The sequence below is a fragment of the Heptranchias perlo genome, chromosome 2 (assembly GCF_035084215.1).
Source record: "Heptranchias perlo isolate sHepPer1 chromosome 2, sHepPer1.hap1, whole genome shotgun sequence".
Taxonomy (NCBI): domain Eukaryota; kingdom Metazoa; phylum Chordata; class Chondrichthyes; order Hexanchiformes; family Hexanchidae; genus Heptranchias; species Heptranchias perlo.
In genome coordinates this window covers 130,315,593-130,330,402 of record NC_090326.1, presented here as the reverse complement: position 1 = coordinate 130,330,402, position 14,810 = coordinate 130,315,593, and the positions used below count along the sequence as shown (strand labels likewise).

The following is a 14,810-nucleotide window of genomic DNA, read 5'->3' as shown; positions in this document are numbered from 1 at the left end:
CATCTGCTTTACACTTGGGATTAATCTTAATGCTTTTTTCTCTACCCTTTCCAGTTTTTTTTGTGATGAGATGACTAAAATTAGACAGTATTTTAAGTGTGTCTGACATTCTGAAATCTTAACATGACTTCTACAGACAAATTCTATTGTTCTGGATATATACCCTGGGCATTGAAAGTGATGTGACTACTACAACTTCACACCCCTTTCAAGTCTCCCTTTGTGAATTCAATGCCATTCATTCTGTACTTTTGTCCCACATTTTTGACCTTTGTTGGATATTTTACATTTAGCAGTGTTAAACTTCAATTACTGCCAGCAGATCTCTCCTAGAATAGCTCACAAGCAGTCTGGGATCTGGAGCATGATTGTGATGTTTAAATGCTAATTTAGCCTGTTGCTTTAAGACCATGGCTCTAAACAGCCAAGCCCAGGCAACTAGAATTGGTTGTAAACTGCTGGGATTATTCACAGGGAAAATGTAAGCGTTTAGTTCCAGATCAATGAATAGATTTCCTTTACATTTTTCCAAAAAAAATTGTTTCGGATATATATATTATGTACATACATTATCTATTTTTAGCAGATCTTTTGCTAGCAGATTTGTTAGCATTGCTCATAAATTAGATGAAGACTAGTGTATTATACCATGTAATACACAGGTGCACTATTCAACTAAAATGGAGTTGTGTCTTTTTAAAAGCACTAAGTTTTAGGTCAGAGTTTCACTGTCGTTTGGTCATCCTCATCCATTGCAGGCTATAGCTCAAAAGAATTCCACAATTTTAAATGTGACATCTGCACATGCCAGATGTACTATTTTTTTTAATACATCACTGGCAGATCTCCTGTGGGTCATGGTGAGTTGGAGGTTATAATGTTTTATAAAATTAAGTGTGTTATGCCATGTAACAATACATTCTCACGGCCATGGATTTACAGTTTTCCTACACTATAACAGTGTACTTAATTAGCTGTAAAGAACTTTGGGAAGCCCTTAGGTCAAAAAGGCACCATATAAATGCAAGTTCTTTCTTTTGTTCCAGTCAAATAGCTTTTTCTGTTACATGGTATTCTGGGACTTTTACCCTTTTTGGGGACTGAATTCCATGACCAACCATACACTGCAAAATAGTAAGCAAGACATACCAAATAGGGCGTAGGCACCAAGATCAATAAGGGAGTGGGCTGTGGATATGGCGAGAGGCTGTCTGGGATGAGTTAAAATATGTGACACCGAAAATTGTGGCATTGGTGACTCAGGTCGGGAGGAAGAAGTGAGCGGTGAGCTTGTGTTATGCTGTCCCAAAGGACAGGGGAAAGGTGCTGAGGTGCAAAAGTAGGGGAGGTGTACATATTTTGAGTGAAAGAAGTTTGTGAACACATCTGCCTAAATATAGTGAATTGTAAACAATTTTACAACACCAAGTTATAGTCCAGCAATTTTATTTTAAATTCACAAGCTTTCGGAGACTTCCTCCTTCCTCAGGTAAATGTTTGAGGAAGGAGGAAGTCTCCTCCTTCCTCAAACATTTACCTGAGGAAGGAGGAAGTCTCCGAAAGCTTGTGAATTTAAAATAAAATTGCTGGACTATAACTTGGTGTTGTAAAATTGTTTACAATTGTCAACCCCAGTCCATCACCGGCATCTCCACATCATAAATATAGTGAAGCAAGTGTTTTTGATTAAGGAAAATGTTTAGTTCTTTTTCAAGAACTAATCAGTGCAGCTAAATAAGTAAATAACACAACTGTACAAACAAATTGGCTCGGTGAATAGTTTTCACATTTTCAGTATAAACAAAACTATATTCATCCCTCAGTCTTGTCAGGCTAGTCTCTCTCGCTGTTGAAATTAGCTTTTCTCTCAATCTACCTCAAAAATATTCTAAAGTTCATGCTCCAGTTTGTTTTAAAATAAATTTAGAAAAACAAGTGCATAAGTACGTTATAGCCGATGGAAAATTCTTCCAAATATCATACTGAGAGAATAAAACAAAAGCATTTTGGTAGATTATCCATATTTTACAAGTATAGTTTTGTCACTTCTCAGTTGATTTGTCTTTTTTCCAATATGAAGTTTTCCAATGCCAAGTGTGAGCAGCTATACCATTTTTATATTAACTGCTCATCTTGCATTCATAAAGTGATGGATGTGCACTAGGTGCAAGATGTGTATACGTGAGAGAGACAGAAAAAGAGAGCTAGCAAGAGAGACAGAGAGAAAGCGAGAGCATGAGAGAGGTTGAATCACATAACCAATCTAAATTATTTTGCTGCATTCTCTTGCTTTCCCTGCTTTTGTCTAGTCACTAACTTTGACCAGTTTACAATTGATTTTGGTACTGATTAGAAACAATAGGGGTCTAAGCACAGATGCTTGTGGGAATTTACTTAATACATCTCACTCCCTTAGTCTAATTTTTTAAAACCAGATTATCCAACCCCATGTTTTGCCCTGGTTTCATTTGCCATTTTATTTAACTAGAAACCATCATGTTAAAAATGTTCTTAAAGTCCAAGTGAACTATAATCGGAGTAAACTATATCAGACAATATACCTCAACATCCCCAAAGAATCCATGAAGATTTGTCCAGCAGGCACTTCTCAATCCATACAGGCATTTTTTTCCATATACAACTTTTATTGCTATACAGGTACTCCTTCAACCTGCTTTTCAGAATAGATTCCATTAACTTATCCCTTATTTGTACAAGACAAATGGGCTCACGGTTGTCTGGTTCAGTTTGTCACCTTTTGTAAATATAGGCATTATATATATCCTTGCATGCTTCCAGTCCTGCAAAAGTTCACCAGTGCTGAGCAATTCTTCAATGATGGTGCCCCACAAATTACCTCGCTGGTCTCCTTCGGCCCCCTAGAATATATAACACCTGGCCCATGGGATTGGTCAATCTTAAATCCCCTTAACTGACTAAGCATCTCTGCCTCGCCAATTTTATCATCTTTCTATGATACAGGCAGAATTTGGATAGATAGTTAACGTATCCTCAGACAGCAATTGCTCTCCAGTGAATACTTCTACAAAATATAATTAGTATTTCAATTATTAATTTCTTTAACTTCATGGTCACTTTAATCTCTAACTGCTCTTTCACTCCCTAGAACTTTTGAGTTTTGTTGTATATCCAGGATCCTCTTGGCATTTCTTATATACTTTTTAACCTGTTTCAACAGATTCCTGTACCCCTCTTCATTTTCCGTAAAGGAGAGTGTGTTTTTTTTTAAATTAAGTTTTCCTTTTTATTCACATTTAATTGTGCTATTCATTTGAGAATTCTTGTTTAGCTTACAATTATTTTTCTTGCCTATATATTAATCTTGCATGCTCGACATTATGGTTTTAAAAATGCTTTTTTCAACCGAGTAGTTCCTAGTTCGTCACTTTTAATTCTTCCCTTATTCCTTGAAGAATTGTATTTTATTTGCAATCAGTCTCTCCCATCAATCCCGCCATCTCTCTCTCTCACTCTATTTATCTCAGTCCAAAATCTTATAGAATTACATAGAATGTACAGCACAGCAACAGGCTATTCGGCCCAACTGATCCATGCTGGTATTTTTACTCCACACAAGCCTCCTCCCACCCTCTTCATTTAACCCTACCAGCATATTTTCCCTCATTAGTTTATCTATCTTCCCCTTAAATGGATATATATATATATATATATATATATATTATATTATATTATATCTTTCACCAATATACATTCACACATAGGAGACAAAGGAGAGGACATTTCTATGAACAGAATATTCAATTTGATTAGTGGGGGAAGACACCTACTGACTGAATCAATAGCTTGTCAAAATAAAATAGGGTAATGGAGTGATCTTCAATATTATACTGGCACAAGGCCAAGTCAGAGCTGGCATGAAACCAGCCCCTTCCAGTTCAGCAGCCCCTTCCAGTTCAGGGAGATTGTACTGCACATTAGAGGTCAGATTATGGATAGTTTTAGAGACAATTTCAATCTCTGCTCATCAGTATAACTAGAGTGCACGTATACGAAGATCAAATCAATGTTTAAATATATCAAGGCTTAAGGGAATGCAGGTAATTTCTAGTTTGCCAGAGCCAAAAAAGGTATCATTAGTGTAATGAGAGCAAGTCCCTCAACAAGTGAAAAGCTGGTTATGTGCAAGTACAATATATTAGGTGCATGTTCTAAAAGGTAACATTTCCCAGTATTTCCAGATCAGACGATGAGAGGGACTCACTTCTCATATTTTGATTGTAATCATTTTTTTATCCGAAGTTACTGAGGCAACACATTATTTCTTAGATGGGTAAACTGGTACGTGAAGAGTTCTGTACCAGTTCAATTTCAGAGGAAAATCCTAGTGCACGATGAAGTGATGGCTGTTAAGATGAGGGATGTTAAAATCTGTTCAAATATTTCTTTTTTTGAAGAGACTCCCCCCCCCACCCCCACAACTACCACCTTTTGAAATCCATACTTATTATAAAGTAGAACTGTTTAAGGCTTTTGTCACTTTCAAAATTTTCAAAGAACTTTTAAATTGTGAATGCTGGATTAGGATTCTACAACTTTAAATTAGAACAAGAAATAAGACCATGCAGGAAAATACAGTAAAGTGCTTTTAATGCTTAAAGTTAGCTTCAAGCTGGGATCAAGACTAATGTCCATAAGACCATGAGATAGGAGCAGCAGTAGGCCACTTGGCTCTTCGAGCCTGCTCCTCCATCCAATGAGATCATGGCTGATCTGATTTTACCTCAACTCCACTTTCCCGCCTTTTGACTCCTTTGATCCCTTGCTGATCAAAAATTTGTCTAACTCAGCCTAGAAAGTATTCAATGACTCAGCCTCCACAGCTTTTTTTGGGTAAAGAATTCCAAAGATTCATGACCCTCTGGGAGAAGAAATTCCTCCTCATTTCCATCTTAAACGGGCGACCCCTTATTCTGAGACTATGCCCCCAAGTTTTAGATTCCCCCTTGAGGGGTAACATCTTCTCAGCCTCTACCCTATTGAGTCCCCTCAGAATCATATATGTTTCAATAAGATCTATTCTCATTCCTCTAAACTCCAATAAGTATAGACCCAACCTGTTCAATCTTTCCTCACAAGACAACCCTTCCATACCCGGAATCAACCCAGTGAACCTTCTTTGAACTGCCTCCAATGCAAGTATATCCTTCCTTAAATAAGGGCACCAGAGCAGTACTCCAGGTGTGGTCTCACCAGCACCCTGTACAGTTGTAGCATGACTTCCCGGCTTTTATACTCCATCCCCCTAGAAATAAAAGCCAATATTCCATCTGCCTTCCGGATTACCTGCTGCACCTGTATGTTGACTTTGTGTTTCATGCATGAGGACACCCAGATCCCTCCGTACCGCAGCATTTTTCCATTCAAATATTATTTTGCTTTTTTATTTTTCCTCCCAAAGTGGATGACATCACATTTTCCCACATTATATTCCATCTGCCAAATTTTTGCCCATTTGCTTAACCTGTCACTATCCCTTTGCAGACACTTTGTTGGCCCCGATATTACCAGGGAGGTGGGTTGGCAGTGGTTGGGGGGGGTGGGGGGGGTGTCGACTGGGCGCGTGGGTAACTCGCCCAGTAAAATCGGTGGGTTTCCCACGCGATCGCGAGTAAATTGAAGCCACTTCCCTTGGCTTTCGGGTTTCCAGTTGGAAACCTGCGCAGTGGGGGGACTGCGCACCCGCCTCACAGGCTGTCAGCTGGAGGAGCCCTATTTAAAGGGGCAGTCCTCCAATGCTGCTCTTGCAGCAAACAGCCAAAATTACAGCCTGGAGCAGCCCAGGGGAATGGCTGCTCCCAGGTTTAATGATGCCTCACTCCAGGTCACCACAGTGAGGAGGAGGGGGGAGACCTTCTACCCGGCGGACAGAAGAAAGTGGCCTGCCTCTGCCAAGAAGGCCTGGCTCGATGTGGCAGAGGAGGTCACCAGCAGCAGCAAGATCTCCCGCACCTGGATACAGTGCAGGAAGCGCTTCAATGACCTAACTAGGTCAGCCAAAGTGAGCACACTTACTCATTCTCTTACACTCAGTCTTCCACATCACCACCCCTACCCCACAACTCCTTCTGCACTGCCAACACTACTCCATCACATCACTCCTCACACCCACTTACGGCTCATCCTCAACTTACCTGCACTTCCTCACCTCCCCAGTACTCATCCCACCACTACCACTCAACCCAGTCCTCCTGGCTCTGTCTCATACTCACCCTTTGATGCATCTTTTTCACGGTCACCCTCACCCAATCTGCCACTACCTCTGCTGCAGCCACAGGGGATGTATCACGTATGAGTAGTAGGAAGCATAGGGCAAAGGTTTCGTGAGCACAAAGGGGATGCACAAGGGTGTTTGACAGTTTGTCATTTTTTTAAATTACATTTGATTTTGGTTCAATTCACATTAAATATTATATTGTCACCACTACTGCCACGTCTTGGCCATTCTTAACTGGCTTGTGCAATAAGTCCCTTTCATGAGGTTCTCCATGAACACCCACACTTGATGCCACCCATTGGGTCACCCTACAGTGAGTGTATGTGTAGTTGCACGACTATTTTGTGCAGGTGCCTGTGGCACAGCACTGTGTTGTGGAGCTCCACGTGGTGGAGCTCCACAACACAGTGCTGTGCCACAGGCACCTGCACAAAATAGTCGTGCAACTACACTTTCTTCTGTCCGCCGTGGAGCTCCACCTCCGCCACGTGGTGGAGCTCCACGTGGCGGAGGTGGACGGCGTGCCTGGCGAGGCTGGTGATGTTGCTCGTCCTCGGGTGAAGTGATGAATGCAGCTATGGCGCCCCCCCCATCCTGACGGTGAGAGTTTGAGGGGGTCTGCAAAGTAGGTAAATGTGCTTGCAGAGCAGAGTTTAGGGTATAAATTAATAATTTTAAGTGGAAAGTGTTGCAGCCAAAACTTTGTCTGAAGTGACAGTGTCCTGCTGCAATAAATGAGGTATTCCCCCCACTGTCAAAAAATCCTTTGCATCTCCCACTGGCTGCTGACAAACACGTCTGCTCCAACAGGGAGTGTTTCCCACAGCACGGGAAACACGCTGAGGATCCATGAAAATTCCACCCCTGACAAAATCTCCTGTCAATGAAGTCTGTCCAGTACCTCAACTAGGTAAGTAAGTATTTAAATTGTCATCCCGCCGGCTTTAATTGCCGGTGGGAATCCCGCATGCAGGAGCTGCGCGCGCACCCGAACGAGTCACTGGGGAACCCGGAAGTGGGCGGGTTGGAGCCGGGCTCGGGACCCGCTCAGAGCCTCCCCGATTTTACGAGCCCCGCCACCCCCAACCCTAAAATCAACCCCTTTGTGTCCTCCTCGCAACTTGCTTTTCCACCTATCTTTGTATCATCAGCAAATTTGGCCACAATACACTGTTTCTTCATCCAAGTCATTAATATATATTGTAAATAGTTGAGGCCCCAGCACGGATCCCTGTGGCACCCCTGGAATTTCATGATAACGTGGGCAGGCACCTGATGGCTATGTGTCTCACACTTAAGGTCAGCTAGTAATATTCAAAAACTTACTTCAGAAACCTCAGTTGGAAAGTCCTGTATTATAAAATTTATATTGGCTTATATTAAACAAATTAATGATCTCACAATCTCCCATTTTTCCCCACTGAGTGTTAGTTTGACTGGAGAAGCTTTCCTATCTAAGCTAAAATGAAAAGGGAAAGGGCTTTCCACTGAGAAAAATAAATTAATTCTTTATTTTTGTTTTGGCCAAGTATTTAACAGAATGGACAGTTGTCTCTGTTTTTGAATAAACTAACAGTTTATTTCAGTGATAGATAATAGTTAAACTGCAAACATTATATATTACATAGGAATAAACAGTCTGTTTAGCCCAACCAGTCCATTTTAGGGATAAAATTCCTCAGTTCTATTTTTCTGTGAAAACTATATATCAGTAGCCTTCATTACTATAATGCACTCCTTTGTCTATGTATTCAATTTTTGCTCTTACCTCATTTATAAAAAAAAGCACGTGATACACAGCAAGATGCATCAGGATAGAGGTAGACCATTTAGGAGGTGAAGCAGCACTAGGAAGGACGTCCTAAGCATTGGTACCACTGGTGGTTGTCCTGTAGTTTGGCAGCACTGTGGTGAGGGACCTAAGGATTTGCAGCATGGACAGGAAGGAGGCAGAGGGGAGATAAAGTGAAAGAGGCTCTGGGAATGGCCATAGCATTTGGAAGAATTGAGATGAGGGTCCTCCAAATTAGCTGGACCACAGTAAAGGGTCTCAAGGTTTGGCAATACGTGGTGAGGGTGGGAGGTTGTCCTATAGTTTTATAGCATTTTGCTGGGAATCTTGGGATTTGGCAGGATTGGAGTGCAGACACTGAAGTTTGGTAGCACTGTGATGGGGATGCTGTGCAGCACAGGAAAGGAAGAAAAGTAGTCCCTGTAATCTTGGAGCACTGCATGGGATGGAACAGGAGCAATTCAAAAGGAAGTTTGTATGAAATCTTCCTAGAAGAATGCAGTTTAACTGGAAGATACTGTAAATAAAATTAGTAATTTCAGCGACCAACAGGAAAGGGGGACCTGGGCTTGGGTACCACTGGCAGCTTTAATAATCTGAAATTATATACATACGCAACCCCAACACAAATTGTTCTTAGTATCAAAAATTACCTCATAAAAGTCTTAATTTCATGTTTTACACTGTTTCTATTATTAGGTGCTGTAGTGTGAAAGGGGGAAGAGAGGTGCACCTTTTCAGTGAAAGAACTTGGAAACTAATTAATTAGTATTCCCCTTAACAATGACAACTGCGTATGTTTTGGAAACACTTCCAGTCACATTTGTTTTCCAGTTTCTCTGCAATTAAATTGTCTTCCTGAAGTAAAAAATAAGCTTTCATATGGATTTTTAATATAGTATAAAAAAATTAGATGGAAGAGGTCATCATGACCAGGCCAACCACAAGACCTCATCGTTACATTCTCCCATCTACCATAGTTGTCTGCCAATTGCCACACTTCATTCAGATTCTCCTGTTCCAACATCTCAACTTTGACCCTTTCCCACCTGGAGCCCATTCCATCACTGTGACAATGTTCAACCACTTGGCACACATAGCCTGCCCATCACAATCTTAACATGCTGCGCTACTTCATACAGGGCACCCCAATCACTTCACTTAGAATCAATGCTAGGTATGTCCAACCAATGCAGAGTAGCAATCAACAAAACCAAGAGAGTGTTGAACGACATAGCCAAAATAGTAGAATACATCTGAGGAGATAGTGATCAAACTGTACAATGCTCTGGTCAGACTGCCCCTTGAATACTGCATCCTGTTCTGGTTCCGGAGACCCAAGAGCATTCAAGCACTGAAGGCAGAGAAGAGCCACAAGGTTGTTCCCTGGTCTCAAAGTTCTGGGTAATGAAAAAAAGACTGGAAAAACCTGGGTTATTGAGCCTGGCAAGGAGAAATGAGATAGTTAAAGGAATTGAAAAGGTAAGATTGATTTAATTGAGTAAGACAAGGAGACAGACATTCAAACTAGTGAAAGGTAAACTTAGCTTTGATAAAGAAATTCTTCTTTACTCAGCATGACCAATATATGCAATAGACGTCCAAGTAGGTTAGTGAAGGCAAAAACTCTAGAATCATTTAAAATGCAATTGAATACTGCAATGGTGAGGACTTTAGGATCTTTCTAAATGGACTGAATAGCCTTCCTCTTCCATGATCATCTTGAGAAGAATAATCACTGATTCATATTGAAAGCATTGAATAATTTTCTGCAATATTTTCCACCTACGTTCAAAAGTCATCAATGCACTGCCAAGGGTTCAAAGAGGGATGGGAATAATTTGATGACAAGTCTGTGGCAAAGATTGACAATCTGAGAAGGAAATTCGAGGCGACAATTCAGGACTTCTGAAAGACATGGATAATGTAGATATCAGCTGATTCTTTAATTTCAGCTGAGATCACAGAGGACGAGGAAAAGATTAGCATGCCTCAAGTGAGGCATGAGATTAGAATGCCCCTCTCTCCCCTGTTTTCCCCCCCTTCCCCCATATAGAGTCATGTATTTATGGAGTGAGTTCACGGAAAAACTAATTAATGCTATGTCAATTAATTTCTTTAGAAGAGCAGTATAAACATCTGTTTAAGAACAGGATTGAAGGCAATAAGGACAGACACAGGTAATCAAATACTGTGGAATGCAGTGGTTTATGAGCTGCTAAGAATGAGTCATTTGACCAAGGAAAGTAAGACACAGTAACATCTGCCATGGTCAAATAAATTCTGGTGACAAACGACTAGACCAGCGGCGAGCTGGGTGTGCTTGAATTTGAAGCCGTGGTGACTTCAGAAGTGAAGATGAGGACAGCGTCAGGGGAACAGGCGAGGTGAGTGATGGTGAATGATTTGATGGCAACAACAAAGGTGAGGGAGTTCAGCAGCTGCAGAGCCGTTATGACAGGTGGAGGGCTAGGAGAGGGGAAATTTGGAGTGGATTAGTGAGTCTGGGGAGGGGTCGGGGGAAAGAGAAAGAGAGAGAGACAGTTTAGATTCTTTCTTGTGTCATTCTTGTGCCATTCCCTAAGCAGGAACACACTATCAGAGCTCTTCCAATGCTCACTGTCTCACTTCCTGAGCTCACTACTAAGTACACAGGAATAGCCTGGGGCTACAACTGATTTTCCCTCCTTTCTTGCGAAGTGGGAGAGGTGTGTAAGAATATGGTTTAAAACTAGGAAGAGTCAAGTATCCCATCGTGCATAATACCCCAGACATTCAGCAAGAGGGCGATGTTGAGAGGGGTGGGGGGCGTGGTTCAACATCTGTGAAAACAAGGTCAGCTCACACAGCAGAACATCAAGGAGAATGAGGCCAACATTCCATAGAATAGACAACATTGACATCAGAAGGTGGTCTACACCAAAACAAACAATGTGATAACCAAGGACCTACGCATTCCTTAGAGGAACAAACAGAGATGATGGTTGAAGTCATTAGTTACGTTACGTAAAACAGCTTATCTCGAGTTGATAACATGATATCAACTCGGTGGGATGACTTATGAGTAGAAGATAAGGCCAGAGATGTATAAATACAGAACATAGCAACCAAATAGCATAAAGATAGGGCATGCTCCCTTCCAAAGGTTAGAGCTCTCGAGAGGATGGTCAAAAATCCATAGCCAAAGGCAGCCTATGGAGGCAGAGTTTGATCAGCTTGGGTCAGCAGGAACCAGGTTGTATTACTTGCTTGTCATTTGATGTAATCTGAAGACAGTTGTATACTGTTGAGAGTCAATATATTAAAGCTTGTTGTTTAATAAGCACTTGTGCCCGAATCACACAGAAGGTTATTGTTGAAGGATTAACAACCTTTTGTTGCGACAGTAAGTGGCAGTGCCGCTTAGTTCTGGGTTTTATCAATTCAAAACAGAAAAGTAACTGATCTGCGTATTTTTGAATTACACCCTATTTATTCATGTAGCAATCAATATAAACAGATCAGAATACGCTTGAAACATTTCTATAGACGCGAGTACACTTGTAAAATATATTACTTTTCCTAGTCAATATTTCAGTGTGGATTTATTAGATTAAGTGAAATGAGTTTTTAAAAGGATCAATTCTGGAACCTTTTCTGCAAAATTCAGAAGCAATGCAGTACATTGGTTTCTGTGCTGGCATGAAGTCTGCATTTATCTGGAGTGATTATATTGAGAGAATTGTACAATCCTGGTGCTTTCTTGCAACCCGAATGTTTACAAAAATGTAAAAGTTAATTTAACCTACAATTCTTGCTCCTTTAACAATGATACAACGTTTTCCAAATTGGTAACTTACACAATGCACTGTAAATTACATAGCTTAAGAAAATTAATTTACTTTTCTAATTTTCCTCTTTCCTAAAGATGCCAACGACAATGTTATTGGTGCCGGCCACACCCATTGGCTACCTCATTCATTCTTCATGTGTGTTCACATGGCAAAGTGTGCTGACAGACATCACATCAGACTCCAATCCTGTCCTCACAAAGTACACAGGCATGTACTTCCCAGCAGAAATGACTGGAAAGCACTCCTGGATGGAAACCCTGGCTCATTTTTCTTCCCTGTAGCCCAGATGTACTGAGGCCAAATGTAACATTTTTACTGCCACCCAGCACAAAAAGGGACTAAACATGGAACCTCCTTGACCTGTGCAGTGTAGTAACTCACTGGGCGTATTTACTAAATGAACAATCGAGGAGTATAACAATTCATATCTTTTGTGATGACCGAGATAGAACTGACACCAACTTTTTAAATAGAATTAATAGGAGACAATAGATGGCAGCACAGTCTCAGTCAGGTTCCCAGGGAGTCACCGAAGAAGCACTTGGAAATAGCTGAGGTGGTTGTGTTTGTGTGCATTTTAACAAGAAAAATGCACTAAAAACATCCAATATTTTTACATGCGGGTTATGTCCTCTGCATGCTTCTAAACTTTGAAATCCGATGTATTTTTTTTCATTTCAGCACTGCTTATCTTATGAATACCTCTGTTGCAAAAAAGTTAAATAAATGTTCATAAAATGGTTTCCTGCAGATGAAATATTTATAACCTGCTGTGAATGTAACATTACCAATAATATGAATGGCCTGTTATTAGAGAACAAGACATACGCACAACTACTCTGACTTAGTCTGTGCTGCACTGAGGACCCAATACTTCAGCTGGAATTCCTGCTGTTTGTCCAGATTCCAGGGCCATCTGGAAGTGATGTTTGAAAGGGTTTCTACTTAAAACAAACTGTTGAATCAGATGAACATAAGAAGGCTGAGAGTGCAAAGTACGTACACTCTAGGGTGAATCTCGAGTTTCTGACTTCCGTTTGTTTACATGGGGCTTTACTCTGGAGTTCACAATAGTGCATGTGCATTCATCAGTAGAAAGCCCCATTTATATAGAGGTTCGGTCTTAAACTCCTTTACCCAAATATATGTAGCGGCTCAGACGGTGAAGGTCAGAGAGCCCCATTTACATCATAAGGCACTTTAATGGCAACAATTTGCATTTATATTCTGTTCCTCACATTGGAAAGGTGTTCCTAAAATCTTTTACAGCTCAGTGAACAAAATCGAGGGAGGGGAAGAAAATAGAATGGAGTTAAGGGGCCAGTAGGTAAAAGAGAACATCTTAGCAAGCTTTTGAAAGCAGAGATGGATTTTTGGAAGGAGTTTCCAAGGAAAATGCAGACGCCAGTGGTGGAGCAAAGTTGTGATTAGAGTCATAGGGATGAAGGTGGTCATTGAGAGGGTGGGGTGAAGCAGAGAAGGCATTTAGAAAAAAAGTGACGGTAAGAATCTTGCCATTGAATGGTAGGGGCTCATTGAGCTAGCATAGCCCGTAAGACCAGGGGAGTAGAAATACAGAACTTGAAGGGTCAGGACACAGGCAGCAGCATTCTGAATGAATTGCAGTATATGAAATCAGGGAGGACAGCTAGGAAAGCATTGCATAATTCAAACCTCAAGGTAATAAAGGCATGGATTAGAACCCCAGTGGCAATGCTGAAGAGGTTGGGGTAGATGGAACATGGCAGTTCTGGTGATGGAACAAACATGAGGAAGAAAACTCAGTTTGGGATCCAGCGGCATGTTCAATTTCCACACCACCAAACTTAGCCTGCGGTCAGTGAGGTTGATGAAATTAAGGAGAGAGAGAGAGAGACAAGTAGAAATTGACAGGAGCCAAATAGAATGGTTTCAGTTCAGCCTACAACAAATTGGAAAGATTTTTATCTTCACCTTTAAATTCTGGGACAGCAGTCCTCAAAATGGGCACCTGAAACTTCCATAATCCTCTTGGTTGGACAGATGCAAATGGTTCTTGGTGGGGGGGGGCGGTGGTGGTGGGGATGAAAGAGGAGAAAATTGGAAGAGGATTGGATGTCATTAAGTCCTGGGGTTCATTGTCAGCGTTAGATAATGGTCTAAGTAAAACGGAGCAGAATTTGTTATTCCATTTCCATAGAACTATAAACAGCAGGCTCTGGGAAGAATGTGCACACAGTTCATGTACTTGCAACGTGACAAAAAAAGTCATGACACAAGTACACAGATGCATCAATGTTTAGAAGGCTAGTAGACAAAACGCCTAATCCAACGGCATACTGCAGGCCCCATGAAAATGTGGATCTGTGATGCAATAGGAATTCCGGAGGTTAAGTCACTTACATTGGTGATGTTGACCATTGGAAAACTGTCACCAACACTTTTCATGGTACAAGTGCCTAGAGTCTTGGTGAAACAGATTCAGAGTCTGACCCTTTAGCTTAATGCATAACAAACACCAGAGTCCCTCCAACAGCTCCTGCCAGTGCCAGTTGGTTCCATTTGTGTTGCTTGAAACTACAGAAGTCGCAAAAGGTCATCAGTTCACCAAATGTTCTAACATGAAGCAAAAGCATATTATAGTTTAGTGCAGCAGAAGGGTACTTTGTCACAATTAAATACAGATGGACTTTGACATTACTAGTTCAGTTTAGTTGTTATTGCAATTGAGAGTAAAACTCAACTAAAGTTCCTGAATATAGGTCGTAACAGTTTGAGAATAAAAAAGGTACTGCCCGTGTACCAAACTGATTTTTATATGGATTTTACATAAGTACACCCAGACGTCAACAATGCCATTTAAGATCATTCAATTCCATTTCCAAGTGACGTAATGTGATTTTTTTCCTTTATGTTCAGAAGGCCTCTTTCATGGTCTGAAATGAAGCCT

General features: G+C 41.0%; 1 protein-coding gene across 7 annotated transcripts in view; it reads right to left on the bottom strand.

Annotated features, from left to right (window-relative positions):
- The window catches only part of si:ch211-285f17.1 (sickle tail protein homolog), a 643,872-nt gene that overhangs the window by 113,274 nt on the left and 515,788 nt on the right, over nt 1-14,810 (bottom strand). The gene's annotated exons all lie outside the window — the stretch shown is intronic.